The following is a 22,025-nucleotide window of genomic DNA, read 5'->3' on the forward strand; positions in this document are numbered from 1 at the left end:
ATTCATCGTCAACACTACCACCGCAGATTAATTAGGGGTGACAGGGCCACATTTAAATCTGGCGTTATCCATTTTCGCGTACAGTTCCACTCCCAATTTCTCTGTTAGTTGTTTGTCAGGGGCGAACACACGCAAACATCGGACAAGCAACGGGTGGGGTGTTACACTACGTATTTTGGTGTGAAGAATCTGAATATACCTTTCAAAATGTTCTAGCACGTGCCATTTTCGAGTTTTTAAGGTTTTTTATTTTTCATATTGAGTATTTCGCTTTTTGCTGTTCTGTTTCGATATGTAATTGTTTGTTTTTGATTTGCAGAGGAGAGCTAGAAGATCTACAGATCGTCAGTAAATGGTTGGTGTGGTAATCCAGTGGTGTGAGAGATATCCTCAGTGATTGTTTCCTGTGAAAGACAGTGCACACTTTTTGTGTTTAAAACTTACACTAAGAAAAATGGCAACTAGTAGATCTCGTTGCTCTCTAAACCACCCTGACAACTTTTGTTGTGTGTGTGGGAAATTCACTCCAAAAGTCCAAAGAAAACCAATCACTGATTTCGTTAAGAAGGCATGTAAATTGTATTTTGATTGTACTGTTGGTGATCACAATAAAAATTTTGCACCTTATATTGCCTGCATAACCTGTACTACAACTTTAACTGAGTGGTTGAAAGGAAAACGCCGAGCCATGCCATTCGCTATTCCGATGGTGTGATGAGAGCCTAATGACCTTTATTCAAACTGTTACTTCTGTCTTACAAACATTTCAGGACACTCAAGCAAAACTAGACATAAAATGAAGTATCCAAATGTATCTTCAGTGCATCTGCCTGTGCCCCATGGCTGGCCAGGGTGGCCGAGCGGTTCTAGGTGCTTCAGTCTGGAACCGCGCGACCGCTATGGTCGCAGGTTCGAGTCCTGCCTCGGGCATGGATATGTGTGATGTCCTTAGGTTAGTTAGGTTTAAGTAGTTCTAAGTTCTAGGGAACTGATGACCTCAGAAGTTAAGTCCCATAGTGCTCAGAGCCATTTTGTACCTGTTCCTGTCCATAACTTGAAAGCCACTTCTAGCTCAAGGGACAAAAATTTCCTGTTTCAGATCAAGAAGTGAATCCTTCGCTCAGTATTTCGATATGCAGAATTCAGTGTGTGTGTGTAGAAATGTCAATGGTCTGATGATGCAGCTAGGTGTACAACATAATCCACAGGAGTGGCGACTATTTATTGACTCCAGTAAAACCATCTTGAACGCAGTACTACTGCATAACAGCAATGCATTTCCATTGGTACCTTCGGCTTACGCAGTAGACATGAAAGAATCTTATGAAACCATGGCTTTGCTGCTAGAGGCAATCAAATTTAAGGATCACGAATGGCAGCTTTGCTGTGATTTAAAAGTTGTTGCACTCCTTACAGGTTTACAGGCTGGATTCACGAAATACTGCTGCTTTTTCAGCCTTTGGGTCAGCCGTGACACCAAGAACCACTATACAGTCAAGGAATGGCCCATGAGGAAGTCATATGTTCCTGGAAACGTAAATGTGAACAATACCCCAGTGTTTGAGCCCAATAAGATCATTTTGCCTCCCCTTCATATCAAGTTGGGCCTTATCAAGAACTTTGTAAAAGCTCTGGATAAGGAAGGTGAGGCCTTCAATCACTTAAAAGAAAAGTTTCCCAAATAAGTGAGGCAAAGCTGAAAGAGGGTATATATGTTGGACCACAAATAAGAAAATTGCTGAAAGATCCAACCTTTGATACCAAACTCACAGATATCCAATTCTCTGCTTGGTCTTCTTTTAAAGCAATTGTGAAGGGCTTTTTGGGTAACAGAAGAGACAAACACTATGTTACCATTGTGAATGATCTGTTGGACAACTATAAGAACATGGGGTGTAGAATGTCGCTTAAAATTCACTTTTTACATTCTCACCTTGATTTCTTCCCAGAAAACTTGGGAGCCGTGAGCGATGAGCATGGTGAATGGTTTCACCAAGACATTCTTACCGTGGTACACCGTTACCAAGGCCATTGGAACCCTTTGATGATGGATGACTACTGCTGGGGTCTTGTTAGAGAGAGCGATGAAACGGCAAACAAAAGAAGAGCTCCGTCGTCGCATTTTTCAAAAACCAAAGACGATTAAAGGTGAGAATATCTTCTGAACTAATTCGGACCTTTTATTGGCGTCATGTCCGTACGTACATACACAACAGTATTGATTTCAAACGTTCTGAATGCGTATTTTTGTTTGGCTTAATTGTGTCAATTTTCGCTATTACCATTTTTTATTCTGCTATGTATGTAAGAAATGTGACGTCATGGAGAAAAACTGAGTTTACCAGTGTATTCAGGACCCCAAAATTAGGTAAATCCACCCATTTACAAACCAGATGCAGAAAAAAAGTTTAAATTTGTCAACTAGTGTTATGAGGGAGTGGACTTGCACATAACCATCAGCAACTGGAATTAATATTGGATACAAGAAAGATAACCTCAGCGTACTAGACGGCACCACCATTCGTAAAGTCCTGACTATATTTGGTCACACGGCCTTCAGCAAATAAGAGTGAGAATTTGGTAATAGATACCAAATGTGCCAGGTAGGAGAGGATCTACCACCCCTGATAGAGCATTTACATTCCAATGTACCTCTCCAGGAACCTTAAACGCAAGCATTAGACTCATTAGTATGGTCTTCCATATTCCAAGCCTCTGCATCGCTCTGAATGAACAGGAACGGTCCACTCAGGAAACTAGAGCTCATGGGACAGGAAGTCCTAAGGATAATACCAGGGCCAACAGGACAAGAGGATGGCACCAACGGGATTAGACACAGCATCTACATCTACATTTATACTCCGCAAGCCACCCAGCGGTGTGTGGAGGAGGGCACTTTACGTGCCACTGTCATTACCTCACTTTGATGTTCCAGTCGCGTATGGTTCACGGGAAGAACGACTGCCGGAAAGCCTCCGTGCGCGCTCGAATCTCTCTAATTTTACATCCGTGATCTCCTGGGGAGGTATAAGTAGGGGGAAGCAATATATTCGATACCTCATCCAGAAACGCACCCTCTCGAAACCTGGACAGCAAGCTACACCGCGATGCAGAGCGCCTCTCTTGCAGAGTCTGCCACTCGAGTTTGCTAAACATCTCCGTAACGCTATCACGCTTACCAAATAACCCTGTGACGAAACGCGCCGCTCTTCTTTGGATCTTCTCTATCTCCTCCGTCAAGCCGACCTGGTACGGATCCCACAATCATGAGCAATACTCAAGTATAGGTCGAACGAGTGTTTTGCAAGCCACCTCCTTTGTTGATGGACTACATTTTCTAAGGTCTCTCCCAATGAATCTCAACCTGGTACCCGCCTCACCAACAATTAATTTTATATGATCGTTCCGCTTCAAATCGCTCCGCACACACACTCCCAGATATTTTACAGAAGTAACTGCCACCAGTGTTTGCTCCGCTATCATATAATCATACAGTAAAGGATCCTTCTTTCTATGTATTCGCAATACATTACATTTGTCTATGTTAAGGGTCAGTTGCCACTCCCTGCACCAAGTGCCTATCCGCTGCAGATCTTCCTGCATTTCTCTGCAATTTCCTAATGCTGCAACTTCTCTGTATACTACAGCATCATCCGCGAAAAGCCGCACGGAACTTCTGACACTATCCACTGAGGAGTACCATCGTCAGGCTGACATAATCACATCTACGAGGAAAAAGCGACTGGCCTTCTATAGAGAGTGACCCACAAAGAATAGTGAACCCACTACAATCAGTCCCAATTCCCAGAGCCCCTCGCCAGCAAAAGGAGCCCAGTAACCAGCAGACCGAGGGGACAGAAGAGAGGAAGCTTGCTCACAGACAGAAAATGAAATCTTTCTGAGCTAAAAAGAAGCAGGAGACCCTTGTAAAGAGTCAAAACGAGCCCCGTGGTCCTAAGTAGGACGGAACGAAAACAAGAAGAAGCGCCTGATGGCGTCATTGACGTAGCATATGCTAATGCCTTAAATGTCGTTACCACAGAAGAAAAATAGTTTATCAAACAACAGTTCAAACAACGGCCAGGTCCTCAACCACCATCTATCTGAGAATGAGAGAGGACAAGCTGAGACAGCAGAGGCAGCTCGGAAGAGGCGTGGGCGAGAACGTTACGAAATTCAGTGAAATTGAGTCATTTGTTTATGAATCTTTAACATCAATAGATACGAAAACAAAATAAAATAAAAGTTCATTACTCATTCAGTGCTGATAATTTTACTCGCATTTTATCGTTTTGATTACAATCGTTCATGTCTTTCTTGCCATTTTCTTCTCAGGGTAGCCTACTGAACTGACTACGTCGAGTTCAAGTATTGCTGGGTCACAGTTATTTGAGTTCGAGAAGTCTCCAGGAACGTCAGCTGATAACAATATCTCATAAATTTAATTGTTGCAAGTAAAAGAGAGAAGCGGACATCAAGTTGCAGTAGTAGTTGCTTCCCAAGCTTGCAGCTGCCTTTGACAGTTAGTTAGTGTCATGGTCCATGGATCATTTTGCACAATAAATCTTAATGAAGTGTAGCGGCTCATTTTACACTCGCATCGCAAATTAATTCGTAAAAATGATTAACGGCGAACATTTATAGGTATTTTTATACACAGGTGAGAGTAATTCCTACCCATTATGATAGTAGAAATTCTTCTAGGTAATAGGAATTGTCAAAGAGAAACTTTTTCAGATTGTATTCAGATTTTACTTTTCTGTCAGACATTTTATATCATTGGGTAAATGATAAAAAATTATAGCTGCAGCATTGTGTATCCCCTTTTGTGCTAAAAACAACCTTAGCGTGGAGTAATGAACGTCATTTTTCTTGCTGGTATTTTAATTACATACATAACTGTTTCTTTTGAACTTTAGTGGTTTATTTGCAGCAAATGTCATCAGGGAATAAATACACCATGAAACAGTAATCATCACGCCCATCTCCCTAAACAGATGTCTATAAGATGATCGTGAATGATCACTACATATTATTCTTACAGCACCTTTTTGAGGAATGAGCACCCCAAACATTATTCCATGTGACATTACTGAATGAAAATATGCATAATATGTCAGCTTACTGATTTGTCTTCCCCCAAGATTTGCAATGCTTATAAGTGCAAAGGTGGCTGGAATATGTTGTTTTAGGAGTTCCAAGATGTGCTTTTTCTGATTTATATTGTCATCGAAACGAACACCAAACAATTTTGAAGTTCCCATCCCATTTATTTTTTCTTCAACATTTGGTACACTTATCATTGGTGTAGTACCCTTACACGTGCAAAAGTGAATACGTTGCGTCTTTTTAAAATTGAGGGTGAGACAATTCGGAAAAAACCAATCAATGACACTTTTAAGAACTTTGTGTACCATTTCTTCTGTTTATGTGAGGATGCTTGGTTTGATTACAAGTGGCATCTGAAAAAAGATCTAACTCTGCTTGTTGCATGTCAAAGGGAAGATCGTTTACACATATGAGGAACAATAGTGGGCCGGCCGTTGTGGCCGAGCGGTTCTAGGCGCTACAGTCCGGAACCGAGCGACCGCTCCGGTCGCAGGTTCGAATCCTGCCTCGGGCATGGATGTGTGTGATGTCCTCAGGTTAGTTAGGTTTAAGTAGTTCTATGTTCTAGGGGACTGATGACCTCAGATGTTAAGTCCCATAGTGCTCAGAGCCATTTGAACCATTTGAACAATAGTGGACATAATATTGAGCCCTGGGTAACCCCATAAGTTATTCCTCGCCAGTCAGAATTACGTCCCCGGACTATATTAGTTGTATTACCAAATACAACTTTTTGGTTATATATGACCTTACCTACTGTTTGGCTATATCACAAACCCCATAAAACTTAAATTTATCTATGAGATAAATGTAGGACAGGGAAGCTGCTCACATCCTCGCAGCTACAAGCCTAAAGCTACCTCAAGACATTCTAGTCGCAATTCCCGAGACACATTCGGTGATAAACAGCCTACTGAAATAAAGACCCAATTTAACGATGAGGAATTACAAGCCGCTACCGTGCACTGGGATGATAAACGGCTACTGACATTAACGAACGACGACTCTGCAGAAAGACTTCTCGTGATGCTTTCAGACTGTGCTGCTGAGCAACTTCTTCAAGTGTCTCCATCGCGATCTGCGACTGGAAAAGAACATCGTCAACTTCACGAAGTTTCAAACGTGTGCGTGCTATGATTGTAAACTTCTGAGAAAAATGCCTCTTTTATTTACTTTACAGGCATCAGGTATATATGAAATCATTCTCAAAGTGTTTTTGAGGAAAATATGGGTCACAGAAGCTCAGGTCCTACTAGAACAATATACAAAAAAATACGATCCAAAACACTTGGTCTGTAATAGATGTTAATAAATTCTAAACTGGAATTCAGTACGCAGAAGTCAATGAACACTTGAATCTAATCAATGTGTCTCGAAAACCCGAATTTACTCGACGTACATTGACACAAGAGCAACCTAGAGAGGACTGTAAAGAATTCTTAGAGTTGACAGTAATTTTTATTGGCGACATGCCATGTAGTGGAGTACCTTTCCATGTTTCAGGGGCTGTTCCTTATGCAAGGTGGATGACAACCGTTTATTGCTTGGAAATGTTTACACCCCGTGATGATTTTAAGTTATCACCACAATAAAAGAATTCAGTTTAGAATATTGGTATTTTTCTTGTCAGTTTGTATTTCAAAGCGTGGCTCTCTACCTCTTCTGCAAACAAAGCACCGTACATCGATTTATGTACTGAATCACGGAACCTAAATGTAAAAAAGGTTCATGTAGGAGTCGATCAAACCCAAGGTATCATCAAAAATGGCATCGAACATTTTGTTTCTACTAAAAAGAGATTATTCCTTGCCAGATTTTAGTCGAGTGACAAGTTCCTCAAGACTCCTTCAGAGTCGCATGGAAATGAAAACTAAAAAACCTGTACACTTACTCAGTGAACTGAAAGCCGTAAATAATCCGGCAGGAAGGGCAGTGAAGATATTGGAAAGCTCTAACAAATTATTTAGAAAAACGAGAAAGAGAAGCAGTATGTGGTTCAGGTTGTATCCGTGCCACATCGTAAGTTTCCAGGACATAAAAAAGAGGCTTTGTCAAAGTATAAAGATTTGTGAAAGAGAATTTGATTTTCTCATCATATTTGTCTCACAAACATTGCACGTAGAAGTATATTAAATTAAATTATTAAGGTTAATAGAATAAATATAGTAATTAAGCTGAAAGTAATTAGTTAATCAGTTAGTTCAGTTAAATAAATTTTTATACAAAGGAAGATTTTTGTGATTTTTCGCTTTTTTAATATAGATGCCTAAGAATTCTGCTTCCTATTTCCCCGTAAAGCCCAAATTAGACACAACTCACTTTTTCGTGCAAGGGAAGCAAACTAAGAGGTACGACAAATAAAAAAATCAAACCTGAAAAGTAAGAGCCTCACTACTCCCCATAAATGTCCTCAAAATCAAAGGTGTAACTTAAAGATTCCTGTACTAATCCTTTTCTTCGAGATACTTTATAATGCTGCAACACGAAAGAAACCTAATTGTTATACAGTGTGGACCGGAGTACCTGGCTTTAGTAAGTGACTTCAGTTGCTTTGCCACAGCGAGGGTATCAACATCTACATCTACATTAAACTCTGGGAACCACCTTGAGGTGCATAGCAGAGGATATGTCACACTGTACCAGTTATTAGGGTTTCTTCCCGTTCCATTCGCGTATTGAGTCCCAAAAGAGCGATTGCTTGAACTCCTCTGCGGGTGCAGTAATTATTCTAATCATATCTTCACGATCCCTATGTCAGCGATATGTAGGGGATAGCAGTACGAGTATATTCTTAGAATCATCTGTTAAAGCCGGTTCTTGAAATTTTGTTAACAGACTTTCTCAAAATAGCTTACGTCTATCCTCAAGAGACTTCCAGTTCAGTTCGTTCAGTATCTCTGTGACACCCTCCATCAGATCAAACAAACCTATGACCATTCTTGCTGCCCTTCTGTATATATGTCCAGTGTCCCCTGTTAGTCCTGTTTGGTACAGGTCCCATACACTTGAACAATATCCTAGAACTGGCCGCGCTAGTGATTTGTAAGCAATCTCCTTTGTAGACTGACCGCACTTCCCCAGAATTCTACCAATAAACCGAAGTACACCATCAGCTTTTCCCACGGCTGAACCTATGTGATTATTTCATTTTATATCCCTGCAAAGTGTTGTACCCAGGTATTTGTATGAGCTGGCTGAATCCAGTAGTGACTCACTGATATTGTAGTTACAGTACACTAAGATTTTTCGTTTTGATTTTACATTTGTGAACATTTAAAAGCAAGTGAACAATCTTTGCACCACTTTGAAATGTTATCGAAATCTGACTGAATATTTATGCAGCTTTCTTGAGCTAATACTTCATTGTAGATAACTGCATCATCTGCAAAAACCCTGATGTTACTATTATATTGTCTGTAAGGTCATTAACAGATAACATGAACAGCAAGAGTCGCAACACACTTCCCTGGGGCACACTCGAAGTTCCTTCTACATCTGACGATGACTCTGCGACCAAGATAACATGCTGCATGCTCCCTTCCAAAATTTCAATACAGTCACAAATTTCACTTGATATCCAATGAGATCGAACCTTTGACAATAAGCTGAAGAGTGGTACTGAAGTGAAATCCATTTCGGAAATCAAGAAATACTGCATCTACCTGACTGCCTTGATCCAAAGCTTTCAGTATATCGTGTGAGAGAAGTGCGTATTGGGTCTACATGATTGATTTCTTCGGAATCGATGCTGGCTGGCGTTGAGGAGGTCATTCTGTTCAAGATACTCCATTATGTTTGAGCTCAGAATATGTTCTAAGATACTACAACAAATCGATGTCAAGGATTTTGGACGGCAGTTTTGTGGATCACTTCTCTTACCCTTCTTGTAAACGGGCACGGTTTTCTGCTCGAGGTATCTAAGATATATTATAGTCAGAAGAGGGGCTGACTCAGATGCAAATTCAGTATAGATCCTTACAATGATTCCATCGGACCCTGGAGCTCTGTTCAATTTTAACGATCTCTGTAGTTTCTCAACGACACTGACACTAATATTTATTTCATTCATCTTTTCAGTGGTACGAGGATTAAATCGGGGCAATTCTGCTGGGGTTCTTTTGTAAACGGATATTTGAAAACGGAGTTAAGCATTTCAGCTTTTGCTTTCCTACTCTCAGCTCCAGTTCCTGCCTCATATGACAATATTCTGCTACTGTAGTCACTGAAGGCATCACACATTGCTGCTTTGACAGCCAGATGCATTTCGTTCAGCATCTCTCTATCTATAGCCCTACACTTTCTTTTACACGTATTACGCAGTAATTTCTATTTCTTTAGAATTTTCTTTACACTGACTGTATACCATGGAGGTTCGCTCTCATTATGAACGGTTGTACAGCGTACGTATGAATCCAGTGCATGGTCAAGTATTCTTTTAAACATGAGCCAGAGTTCCTGTACGTGCTCCTGCCCTGTGCTACTTCCAGATTACTCATGTTTGCAGCTGTTCCAGATGCGAAGAACAGAACATTCGTTGTGTCTTGTTTGGTGAAGGAATTTGGGAAAACCTTGTTTAGTAACATCGTTTTAGTAGCGTTGTCGTCAGCAACATTGGCACTGCTTTTATACGAGGGCTGTCCAGAAAGTAAGTTACGATTGATCGCGAAATGAAAATCACAGTGAAAATCAGAAATGCTTCATTTGTAACAGTTAGCTACACCTTTCAGCTACTTCTCTACGTAGTCGCCGATCTGACTCAGACATTCATCGTAGCGTTGTACCAACTTTCCAATACCCTCATCATAGAAGGCAGCCGCCAGTGCTTTCCGCCAATTCTCTACGCTGGCCTAAAGCTCGTTGTCTGTGCCAAAATGTTGTCTTCATAGCCAGCGGTTCGTTTGAGCAGAGATGAAACTCAGTGGGAGACAATTACGGGCTGTATTGTGGGTAACCAAACATTTCCAATTGAAACGATGCAGGAACATCTTCATTGCCCTTGCAGAATCAGACTGAGAATTGTCTTGAAGAAGAAACAGCACGACAGTTGTGTAATGTTGGTTGCATAGCTTCAGGGGAAAATTCTCACCAGGCCCTCGTACTTGACGGGAGACACTATTTTCTATAACATCTTTACGCGCTCACTAATAGCTCAGGAATGAATAGAGCGACATAATTCTACCTACAGTCATACTAGAGTCACTGTCCAACACATCTTTGCAAAGCTTTATCGGATTTTCATAGTCGTTTCCATTTCGCGACCGGTCGTAACTTACTTTCTGGACAGCCCTCGTATATCAAGGTGGTATCTGTTCTTTCGGGCATGTCCGCAAGAACAGATACCATCGGTGACCATGCAGCTCGTTACAATGAAATTACAATGAAATGAATACCCCTAGCTGCATACAGGCGTTGATATACGTCAACAGGGCAGTTGAAAATGTGTGCCCCGACCGGGAATCGAACCCGGGATCTCCTGCTTACATGGCAAGCGCTCTATCCATCTGAGCCACCGAGGACACAGAGAATAGTGCGACTGCAGGGACTTGCCTCTGGCACGCCCCCCGCGAGACCCAAATTCGCAACTTAATGTCCCGCATAATATTCACAGTGCCCCTGCCCATTACATTCATTACTCGCGGCTTGCTGCCGACTCCCGTAAGAGTCGGGCACTGTTTGTGCATCCGCACAGAATTAGAAGATGATCAAATGGCCGGCGAGCCTTAACTATATTTATATATGCGGATGCACAAACAGTGCCCGAACTCTTACGGGAATCGGCAGCAAGCCGCGAGTAATGAGTGTAATGGGCAGGGGCACTGTGAATATTATGCGGGACATTAAGTTGCGAATTTGGGTCTCGCGGGGGGCGTGCCAGAGGCAAGTCCCTGCAGTCGCACTATTCTCTGTGTCCTCGGTGGCTCAGAAGGATAGAGCGTCTGCCATGCAAGCGGGTTCTACTCTCGTTCGGGGCACACGTTTTCAACTGTCCCCGTTGACGTATGCTGTATGCAGCCAAGGGTATTCATTTCACTGTAATTACCATTACTTTCGCGCAGTGAAGGTATTGATTGTAGTTTGCCGCTGGGACACTTTATGTACGACCAGAACCTCTTCGGAATAGATTTTTCTGCCACATTTCGAGACAAGGATTCGTTGTGGTCAGCATTAAAAGCGTCTCGCATTGAAGCACACACTAAGTGTCTATCGTCTGTAAAGTGTCGCCAATCACAGGAATTTTGCGTTATTTTCGATCTGCCACGCGTTTTTCGTTGCTTCTGAAATACTTTCGCCGGCCGGGGCGGCCAAGCGGTTCTAGGCGCTACAGTATGGAGCCGCGCGACCGCTACGGTCGCAGGTTCAAATCCTGCCTCGGGCATGGATGTGTGTGATGTCCTTAGGTTAGTTAGGTTTAAGTAGTTCTAAGTTCTAGGGGACTGATGACCATAGAAGTTAAGTCTCATACTGCTCAGAGCCATTTGAACCATTTTTTAAAATACTCTCCTGATCTGCTTTGTGCTCTACGGGAGACCTGTTCTGTCTTTTATTCATTTATTCGGGATAAAAGCCTCAACTGCCGTCAACACTATTTCTTTCAATTTGAATCTGATTTGGTCAACACTTACGTAGTTAGTCTGGAAGAAATAAAGATTAACTCTTAAAAAGGGATCAATCGAATTTTTATCTGATTTTTTTTAAATAGATTTGTTTTGCGTTTATTTTTGGCGGATTTGGATGTTACGGTACTGAGTCACGCTGTAACGACACTGCGTTCACCAATCCCTGTATCTGTCGTGGCTCTCCCTGTTTACTGAGGACTGTTTGTCAGTGAGAGGTCCAGTACGTTATCGCAACAATTTACACTTCGTGTGAGCTCCTGAACTAATTACTCAAAGTTATTCTCGTAGAAAGCATGTAGTACAATGTTGGCCGATGTTCCATGAGTCCCATCGATTTAAAACACGTATTTTTGGGGTGTGCTTCTGTGAAGAGGGCAATGACATAGGCGGGGAATAGGCTAAATCTATGTTTTGCAGCTTTAGAAAATAGAGGAGGGATGCAGTCCCCAAATACAATTTAACTTACGTCGTTGGCATCTTGAAGACCATTAAGTTCTTATTCCCGATTTCGTTCGCACCATATGTCTCCTTCCAGCAGTGTCTCGTCACTTTGGCGTCATCTCACCAAGGCACAGGAAACGAACTCAAGTGACAAATCACCTTCCTACCCGCTTCCTGTTCCCATTAGAAGTGTAGACTGGTTTCGTCACTTTGTATTTGATTCTCGCTTGACAATACCAGTTTCGAAAGGCGCCAAGAGGCAAACTGGTCGGTACCGGGTGTTAAGACGCGCCACTGCGGCCGCGTACGTTCTGTGGCCGCCGCCTGCCGTCTGGACTCCAGTGGGACCTCGCGGCTGGAGGCAGCCCGGCCCCTCCCTCTGGCTTACGACAGGCGGACGACTTCGGGGCAGCCTCTGTCTCTCTACTGTGCGTTGCAGCAATCTGCTCCCAGCCAAGGACGCCGCGTTACGGCGCAACCTGTTTGTGCAGCCAGATCTGGGAAAATTTCAGGCCGTGCCAGGTAGAGCTTTCATAGCATCCTACGCATTTTCGAACCTCACACCAAAGCTGGCGGATGCCGTGTCGAAAACTCCTCTTACAGAGCACACACTCCTAACGTTTTGTATTGAATCCGTGTTTCGCTGGAAACATAGTTGCGGACGTTTGATGAATATGAGCCTACTTTAGCGTGTCTGCCTCATTTGCAATTACAAAGTAGCCTACCACTCCTATTACTACTTACAAATGATTTAGACTCCATTCTTCAGCTAAGGTTGCTAAGACACGATAGTGTGGTGAAGTTTGAAAAAGGTTGAGCCGAATGGCATCTCACAAGGCAACATTACTCCGTCAAACTAGAAAGTTTCACCATTGGATTAGTAAAAAAAAAAAATAGAGAATAGTTAAGATGGTGGCTTCAGCGCTTCGTGTGTTCTACAGAGTCTTCCTCCACTTGAGTTCAATGCACAGGACGTTCATACTACCTTTTGTGTTGGCAGAAGAGCCAACACCGTGTTACGAGTGGAGGCCGAAATGCACGCGTTTTAGCTGACGCAGTCTGGCGTGAGGAGGGAAGAACTATAGTGACGTGAGGTCTGGAACATGACAAGGAATGAGAATTCAGAAAGCGGACGTAATTGTTTGATACTTAGCTTTAATGATGAACGTCGTTCTTGAAGGTGCATGATTCACAATATTATCTGTTCAGAATACTTTCTTGAAGTAATTATAGTAACTGAATATGGCGCCTTGCTAGGTCGTAGCAAATGACTTAGCTGAAGGCTATGCTAAACTGTCGTCTCTGCAAATGAGAGCGTATGTAGACAGTGAACCATCGCTAGCAAAGTCGGCTGTACAACTGGGGCGAGTGCTAGGGAGTCTCTCTAGACTAGACCTGCCGTGTGCCGGCGCTCGGTTTGCAATCACTGATAGTGGCGACACGCGGGTCCGACGTATACTACCGGACCGCGGCCGATTTAAAGGCTACCACCTAGCAAGTGTGGTGTCTGGCGGTGACACCACACTACCACGTAAAGCTGTCAGGAAATTCCTTATCTGAGGCGCTGTTCACCTCCCCCTTCGCACTTTGTCGTAGGCTGACATTATTAGCATCAAGTCCCGTCAGCCGTGATGATTTTTCCCAAAAAAGAATTACTCCGTGTTTTTCATTTCAGTAAAGTCACGGCAGGCGGCCACGCGTTCTTTTACTCTATCTCTTTTTTTTTTTTTTTTCGGGTGTCAAGTTGTTGGGGACGAACTTTTCACACACGTTTCTCTTATTCAAAACTTCCCGGAGAGCGTATCGAACATTTTCTCCACAGCGATTTGGGACGCTGACACGTCGACACAAGGCGGCCGGTCGCCGACCACCTACATACAACACTGCCCGCTCGCTCACAGCCGGCTGCTGCACCGGACTGCACGGCTCTGGTTTGGGAGCTGTTAGCCGAAGCTTACACCGCAGTTACTGCGCCGACGCCGCTTACACACCAGGAATAAAACCAGTCTCGGCACTTTATGGACGGACATACCACATCCAGTACCTCATCGATTTTGTTCATATTTCGCTGTGCAACATAGTTACAAACAGCAAATGTTGGTCCAGTGCGGTGCGCTGCTGAAGTGTTTTCGAGAAATCGAAGTCCAGAATCTTCGGGGCGCCTCCGACGCCACACGTGTAGGGCTACAACCCTCTCACACCGCACTGCCTTCCGGTCTCGTCACTCTTTTTATCTCATCTTTCAACCTAGCACTTGTATGGTGAACCAAGTTTCTTCGGAGAGGAACAGTAATAATAATGTTGCTAAGCACAGTAGTATCTTCGTGGGGAGGTTTAACGTGGTATAGTAATGAATCACCATGAAACTGACAAAGATTTATTTACCGATACACTCTAGCGCCTATTAAAAAAGTTATCGTAGTTAAGTCATTACCTTTGTAATTCTTCGTGGTCGGTCACAACACGGCAGCAATTGCGGTGGTATGTACGCCAAAAGCAAGAAAACATTTTTGTAAAAAGTGTTTGTTGCATGCAGGCTTGTTACGTTTTCCACGCTGTTACGTAACATACGGCCCCACATGCTGTCGGTCTACCAACGACAACGCACAAGTATGAATTTAGTCATTTCCCTGCGATAATTTTTTAATACACGTATAAATATATCGACAAATAAATGTTCGTTTTATCGATACTCTCGTTATACATCGATTATACAGGGTGTTACAAAAAGGTACGACGAAACTTTCAGGAAACATTCCTCACACACAAATAAAGAAAAGATGTTATGTGGACATGTGTCCGGAAACGTCTACTTTCCATGTTAGAGCTCATTTTATTACTTCTCTTCAAATCACATTAATCATGGAATGGAAACACACAGCAACAGAACGTACCAGCGTGACTTCAAACACTTTGTTACAGGAAATGTTCAAAATGTCCTCCGCTGGCGAGGATACACGCATCCACCCTCCGTCGCATGGAATCCCTGATGCGCTGATGCAGCCCTGGAGAATGGCGTATTGTATCATAGCAGTCCAGAATACGAGCACGAAGAGTCTCTACATTTGGTACCGGGGTTGCGTAGACAAGAGCCTTCAAATGCCCCCATAAATGAAAGTCAAGAGGGTTGATGGCAGGAGAGCGTGGAGGCCATGGAATTGGTCCGCCTCTACCAATCCATCGGTCACCGATTCTGTTATTGAGAAGCGTACGAACACTTCGACCGAAATGTGCAGGAGCTCCATCGTGCATGAACCACATGTTGTGTCGTATTTGTAAAGGTACATGTTCTAGCAGCACAGGTAGAGTATCCCGTATGAAATCATGATAACGTGCTCCATTGAGCGTAGGTGGAAGAACATGGGGCCCAATCACGACATCACCAACAATGCCTGCCCAAACGTTCACAGAAAATCTGTGTTGATGACGTGATTGCACAATTGCGTGCGGATTCTAGTCAGCCCACACATGTTGATTGTGAAAATTTACAGTCTAATCACGTTGGGTGAAGCCTCATCCGTAAAGAGAACATTTGCACTGAAATGAGGATTGACACACTGTTGGATGAGCCATTCGCAGAAGTGTACCCGTGGAGGCCAATCAGCTGCTGATAGTGCCTGCACACGCTGTACATGGTACGGAAACAATTGGTTCTCCCGTAGCACTCCCCATACAGTGACGTGGTCAACGTTACCTTGTACAGCAGCAACTTCTCTGACGCTGACGTTAGGGTTATCGTCAACTGCACGAAGAATTGCCTCGTCCATTGCAGGTGTCCTCGTCGTTCTAGGTCTTCCCCAGTCGCGAGTCATAGGCTGGAATTTTCCGTGCTCCGTAAGACGCCGATCAATTGCTTCGAATGTCTTCCTGTCGGGACACCTTCGTTCTGGAAATCTGTCTCGATGCAAACGTACCGCGCCACGGCTATTGCCCCGTGCTAATCCATACATCAAACGGGCATCTGCCAACTCGGCATTTGTAAACATTGCACTGACTGCAAAACCACGTTCGTGATGAACACTAACCTGTTGATGCTACGTACTGATGTGCTTGATGCTAGTACTGGATAGCAATGAGTCGCATGTCAACACAAGCACCGAAGTCAACATTACCTTCCTTCAATTGGGCCAACTGGCGGTGAATCGAGGAAGTACAGTACATACTGACGAAACTAAAATGAGCTCTAACATGGAAAGGTAGCGTTTCCGGACACATGTCCACATAACATATTTTCTTTCTTTGTGTGTGAGGAATGTTTCCTGAAAGTTTGGCCGTACCTTTTTGTAACACCCTGTATTTCACCAGTAAGATACCACTATGCTTATCATTACTACTACTACTACTACTGACATTTTGCGAATAAATATGATTCATTCAAGCGATACAAGGGTTTGTTGTAACATTAGGAAAAAAGCAAATAGACGTGACGCAGTAGCAGCTGCCGCCTTAAGGCCGATTCACAGCTGACGGAAAGAACAGAATGTCGATAGAGTCCACATCACAGCTAAAATGGCGGCATTCACACAGGCTGTCAACGTAAGGACACTTGTCGTGACGACAACATCAAGGTCGCTCGAGAGGAAAGTTTTGCCGTTGACATCGTGATGCCCTGAGGTGGGGGTGGGGATGGCGGGGGGGAGGGAGGGAGGGACGGTGCTGTCGCCGCGTGCCGACGTCAGTCCTCACTCGTGTCGTTGTAGACCATCCCGTCCTTTTTTGTCTTCTTATTAGTTACTTCATTATTGCGTTTGTACAGTGGCACAATGCAAGTATTCCATGACTACCTGCATACTTTTTCCATGTGTATTCTTGCACAGAGCAAAACAGATAGCTGAAAGCGAAAAACTGATTTATGTTTAACAATACCTGGTCAGAAAAGAGCTTACACTGCACATGAATAAGGACATAAATTGTTGAAAAAAATTTCATTCAGTAAAGTTTCTTTAACAATGAACAACTCAGCTCTGCTGAAGGAGAGAATTAAAACTGTTTTTCACGTTGTTCAAAAAATGGTTCAAATGGCTCTGAGCACTATGGGACGTAACTTCTGAGTCCATCAGTCCCGTAGAACTTAGAACTACTTAAACCTAACTAACCTAAGGACAGCACACACATCCATGCCCGAGGCACGATTCGATCCTGCGACCGTAGCAGCAACGCGGTTTCGGACTAAAGCGCCTAGAACCGCTGTTCCACAGCGGCCGGCTCCTATAAACGGATACTGTAAAATTCTTTCTCTTTGTTACTTTCATTATCTCGCATTATTTCAGATTTAAAGCCAACTGCCATTCATTACACAAAGCGGAAGTTTTACGCAAATCTTTTTGCATTTCCTTGCAACCCTCCGGCGACGATTCTTCACTGAAGACGTCATCGTCAGCGAACAAGCTTGTACTGCTTTGACCCTTGACAGATAGTTTTTGTATAATGAGAACACGACAGTGTTTTTAAACTTCGCTGTATCTCACCCGACGTTATTTTCGTTTCTGTAAAATGTTCACCGTCCAGTGTAAAGTACTGGGTTTGTATCAGACTAATATTGATCGACCGAATCACACATTTACGAAGATACTGCTAATGATACTATTTCGTTCACTGGTCGAAAATGTAGTACAGTTTCGAGCGAGATTCACAAAATTGGAAGGATGCGATGTACCCCTTCCCCTACATGTAGTGTTCGCAAGAAATCGTGTACGAGTGGGTCAGGCTGTGTTTCACACGAGCAGTCTTCTTCTGGATCTGTGCTGGTTCTTTCAGCGGAGACCGTCTTGCGGTGACACCTGAGTTCAGAACGTGCACCAGCATTCTGCGGGAGACGTGCTTTTCGGTCTGTGAGTAGTTTTGTGCACCCGACACACTTACTACGCTTTTTGTGAACTGGAGTGACGTGCGCTCTTTTGCAGTGTTTGCTGCGCGGGCCTGCTTTTGGTACGGTTGCAGATTTCACAAATGGCGACGTACTCTGCACTCGCAGCAGCAGCACGCCTGCATCACTACAAGGTCTGCCCGTGAGGAACTGCCCGCAGGCGTGCACACAAGGGAGTCAGACAGGCGAGCAGCGAAACTCGCGTGCCACAGGCATTGCATGTACCAAGACAGCCCGCCTGGTCTAACGAGTTCCGGCTGCAGACTCTCTGTCCCATCAGGAAGCCATTAGGCCGCGGTTAGGGCTGCCCTGCCGCCCACACCCAAGCTGCGCTGGGGCAGGTCTGTACCACAGAAACTTCTCCGTGCTGCGCGCAGCTTGAACGCCTATATCTAATGGCTGCGCCAGGAAACAGTAGCGAAATACAGGAAGGCATCCAAACGATCGTCGCTTGGTCCAGGTACTGACATTTGCCCCTAGCGTAAACGAGAGTAACGTATTGCAGATAAACAGGCGGAAAGATCCATTACTGTTGGTTTATCTTACTGATGATAAAACACCAGTAACAAAACATCTAGCACAATCCGTCCTGATCCATAGAAAGTGTAGTGATCATACAATACTAATTGCAGGAGAATTATATACCAAATGGACATTCACTGGAAGAATGTTAAGGAACTGTAATTATCCAGGTAAGAAATGGATATATATATATATATATATATATATATATATATATATATATGTGTGTGTGTGTGTGTGTGTGTGTGTGTGTGTGTGTGTGTGTGTTGTGTCGTACCTGTAAAGGCACATGTTCTAGCAGCACAGGTAGAGTATCCCGTATGAAATCATGATAACGTGGTCCATTGAGCGTAGGTGGAAGAACATGGGGCCCAATCAAGACATCACCAAGAATGCCTGTCCAAACGTTCACAGAAAATCTGTGTTGATGACGTGATTGCACAATTGCAACATTACCTTCCTTCAATTGAGCCAACTGGCCGTGAACCGAGGAAGTACAGTACATACTGACGAAACTAAAATGAGCTCTAACATGGAAATTAAGCATTTCCGGATATATATATATATATATATATATATATATATATAGGGTGTTACAAAAAGGTACGGCCAAACTCTCAGGAAACGTTCCTCACACACAAATAGAGAAAAGATGTTATGTGGACATGTGTCCGGAAATGCTGTACCTTTTTGTAACACCATATATATATATATATATATATATATATATATATATATATATATATATATAACGCTCACCGGCCATTTCACCATCTTCTTCTACGCAGATGGACAAAAAGAGCCCGAACTCTTAAGGGAATCGGCGGTAAAGCCGCGAGTAGTGAGTATGGTAAGCAGGGACACTATGAATATAGTGCGGGACAATAAGTTGGGAATGTGGGTCTCACGGGAGGCGTGCCAGAGATAAGTCCCTGCAGTCGCACTATCCTCTGTGTCCTCGGTGGATAGAGCGTCTGACATGTAAGCAGGAGATCCCGGGTTCGAGTCCCGATCGGGACACACATTTTCAACCGTCCACGTTGATTTATGTCACCGCCTGTATGCAGCTCGGAGTATTCATTTCACTGTAATAAGCCAATATGCATCAAATTCACTAGTTTTGTGAAAGAAGATTTCGTATAAAGAGCTTGAGCTGCCTACCCATATAACGACCCTCACTAACGAACGAACACTAATCTAGACTTATTTATTGTTAAAACAGCTCTTGCTAAATAAGATTTATAGACGTTTTACCTGTTTATGGTTCAAATGGCTCTGAGCACTACGGGACTCAACTGCTGAGGTCATTAGTTCCCTAGAACTTAGAACTAGTTAAACCTAACTAACCTAAGGACATCACAAACATCCATGCCCGAGGCAGGATTCGAACCTGCGACCGTAGCGTTTACCTGTTTATATCTCTCATTTATATATATTTATTTTCTATGTGATTGAAGTGTGCATGTATCCCGTACTTGCGATCTCAGACGATGTTTCTTAGAGACAGACACTGTCTCACACACAGTATCAGACATATATTACTTCAGGACAGAAGCAGACTGTCTAGGGATTGGACTAAATGGACAGGTCCGTGGCGCTTTAAAGCCAACAGTTTATAAGGTGTTTTCCTGATGTTATTACGAGGGTCATTCAACAATTAAAGAGAAAAATTGGTCTGGAGAAAAAAGCGTTTATTTTTACAAAACAATACTTTTTCTACTTTTCAACATAATCCCCTTCAATATTTATGCGCTTGTTCCAGCGGGCTACAAGCCTTTTTTACTCCGGCTGCAAAGAACTCTTTATCTTGATGTGTGAACCAATTTCCCAAAAAATTTTTTCACGTCCTCGTTGTCCTGCAACCTCTCCCCACATAACGCCTCCTTCGGTGCACGGAACAAATGGAAATCACTAGGTGCTAACTCTGGACTGTAAGGGGGATGACGCTGTACTTCCCTGTCCATTTTATCGATGGTTTCACGGGTTAGTTGAGCAATATGAAGACTTGCGTTGTCTTGCTGGAGAATCACACCTCTCCCCTGAGATCCACGACGTCTCTCTCTCATGACAGGCTTCACCTCGTTTTAAAGCAAATCCGAGTAGTATTTGCTGTTCATTGTACGCTGCTCTTCGAGATAATCACAAAAAACTGGACCTTCAGCATCCGAAAACACCGTCAACATGATGTTTCCTGCTGATGCTTGGATTTTGAATTTTGTCTTAACGAGTGAGTTGGTGTGTTTCCACTCCACGCTTTGTCTTTTTCATTCTGGCTCATAATAGTGAACCCAAGTTTCATCACAAGTTAAAATTTTGTTGAGGAAGTGCTCACCTTCTCTTTCATAGCGTCGCTTTAGCTCTGTGCACGCTCTCAACCTTATTTCCTTGTGTAGCCGCGTCAATTCCTTTGGGACCCATCTTGCACATGTTTTGTGGTACTTTAGCTTGTTACAGATAATATTATCAAATGTACCAGCACTAACTTGAATCTTATCAACTATTATCTCCAGAGTCACACGGCGGTCGGCACGAATGGTGTCATCAATTCGACTTTCAAGTGAAGGGGTTGAAACTGCAACTGATCGACCAGAACGATGTTCGTCAGTCACTGAGTCGCGACCCTTTTTGAACTACTCTACCCAACTGTAAAAATTTGCACAATTCATACAACCTTCACCATAAACTTTAGACACTCTACAGTATATATCCACTGGTTTCTCACCTTCAGCAAGTAAAACACGAATAACGGAACGTTGTTCAACTAATGTGGACGTTTCAAGCGGACTCGCCATCTTGAAATGTATTTTTGAGGTTATAAACAAAACAATGTTGGTACATCAGCTGATCAGGGCTCATCCCAGTGATGCCAACTTAAGACCATAAAATTAACAAATTTGCCGTATCAACAGTTACTTCTGCAGACCAATTCGTCTCTTTAATTATTGAATAATCCTCATATTAATATTGTCCGCAAGGCAAGTAATGTATAAGATGAACAGCAAGATTTCGAAAACGCTTCTCTGTGACACACGCGAAGTTACTTGTATATTTGAATATCTGAAGATGGCTCAGCATCCGAGACTGCATACTACGTTCTCCCTACCAAAAAGTCCTCAGTCCAGACGCAAATTTTGCTTGGTATCCCATCTGATCGTACTTTAGACAATAAGCGTAGATGCGGTACTGAGTAAAGCGCTTTTCGGAGATCAAGAGATACTACGTATACATGACTGCGTTGATCAAAAGCTTTCAATATTGTCACGTGAGAAAAGTACGAGTTGGGTTTCGCCTGATCAGTGTTTTCGGAATCAATGCCAGTTGCCACTGAGGAGGTCATTCTGTTCAATATACGTCATTATGTTTGAGTTCACAATATACGAGGGTGAGTCAAATGAAAACCTTAAATAATTTTTTAATTATTATTTATTGTGCAGAAGTGGTACAAAGCTGTATCACTTTTCAACATAATC

The 22,025-nt window shown here is 43.1% G+C and overlaps 1 protein-coding gene and 1 non-coding gene across 2 annotated transcripts in view; both read right to left on the reverse strand.

Moving 5' to 3' along the window:
• The window catches only part of LOC126418819 (cytochrome P450 4C1-like), a 162,199-nt gene that overhangs the window by 54,144 nt on the left and 86,030 nt on the right, over nt 1-22,025 (reverse strand). The gene's annotated exons all lie outside the window — the stretch shown is intronic.
• Trnat-ugu (transfer RNA threonine (anticodon UGU)) lies at nt 10,552-10,625 on the reverse strand. The gene has a single exon. It is a non-coding gene; the product is annotated as a tRNA-Thr (tRNA).

The sequence above is a fragment of the Schistocerca serialis genome, chromosome 9, assembly GCF_023864345.2.
Source record: "Schistocerca serialis cubense isolate TAMUIC-IGC-003099 chromosome 9, iqSchSeri2.2, whole genome shotgun sequence".
Classification (NCBI taxonomy): Eukaryota; Metazoa; Arthropoda; class Insecta; order Orthoptera; family Acrididae; genus Schistocerca; species Schistocerca serialis.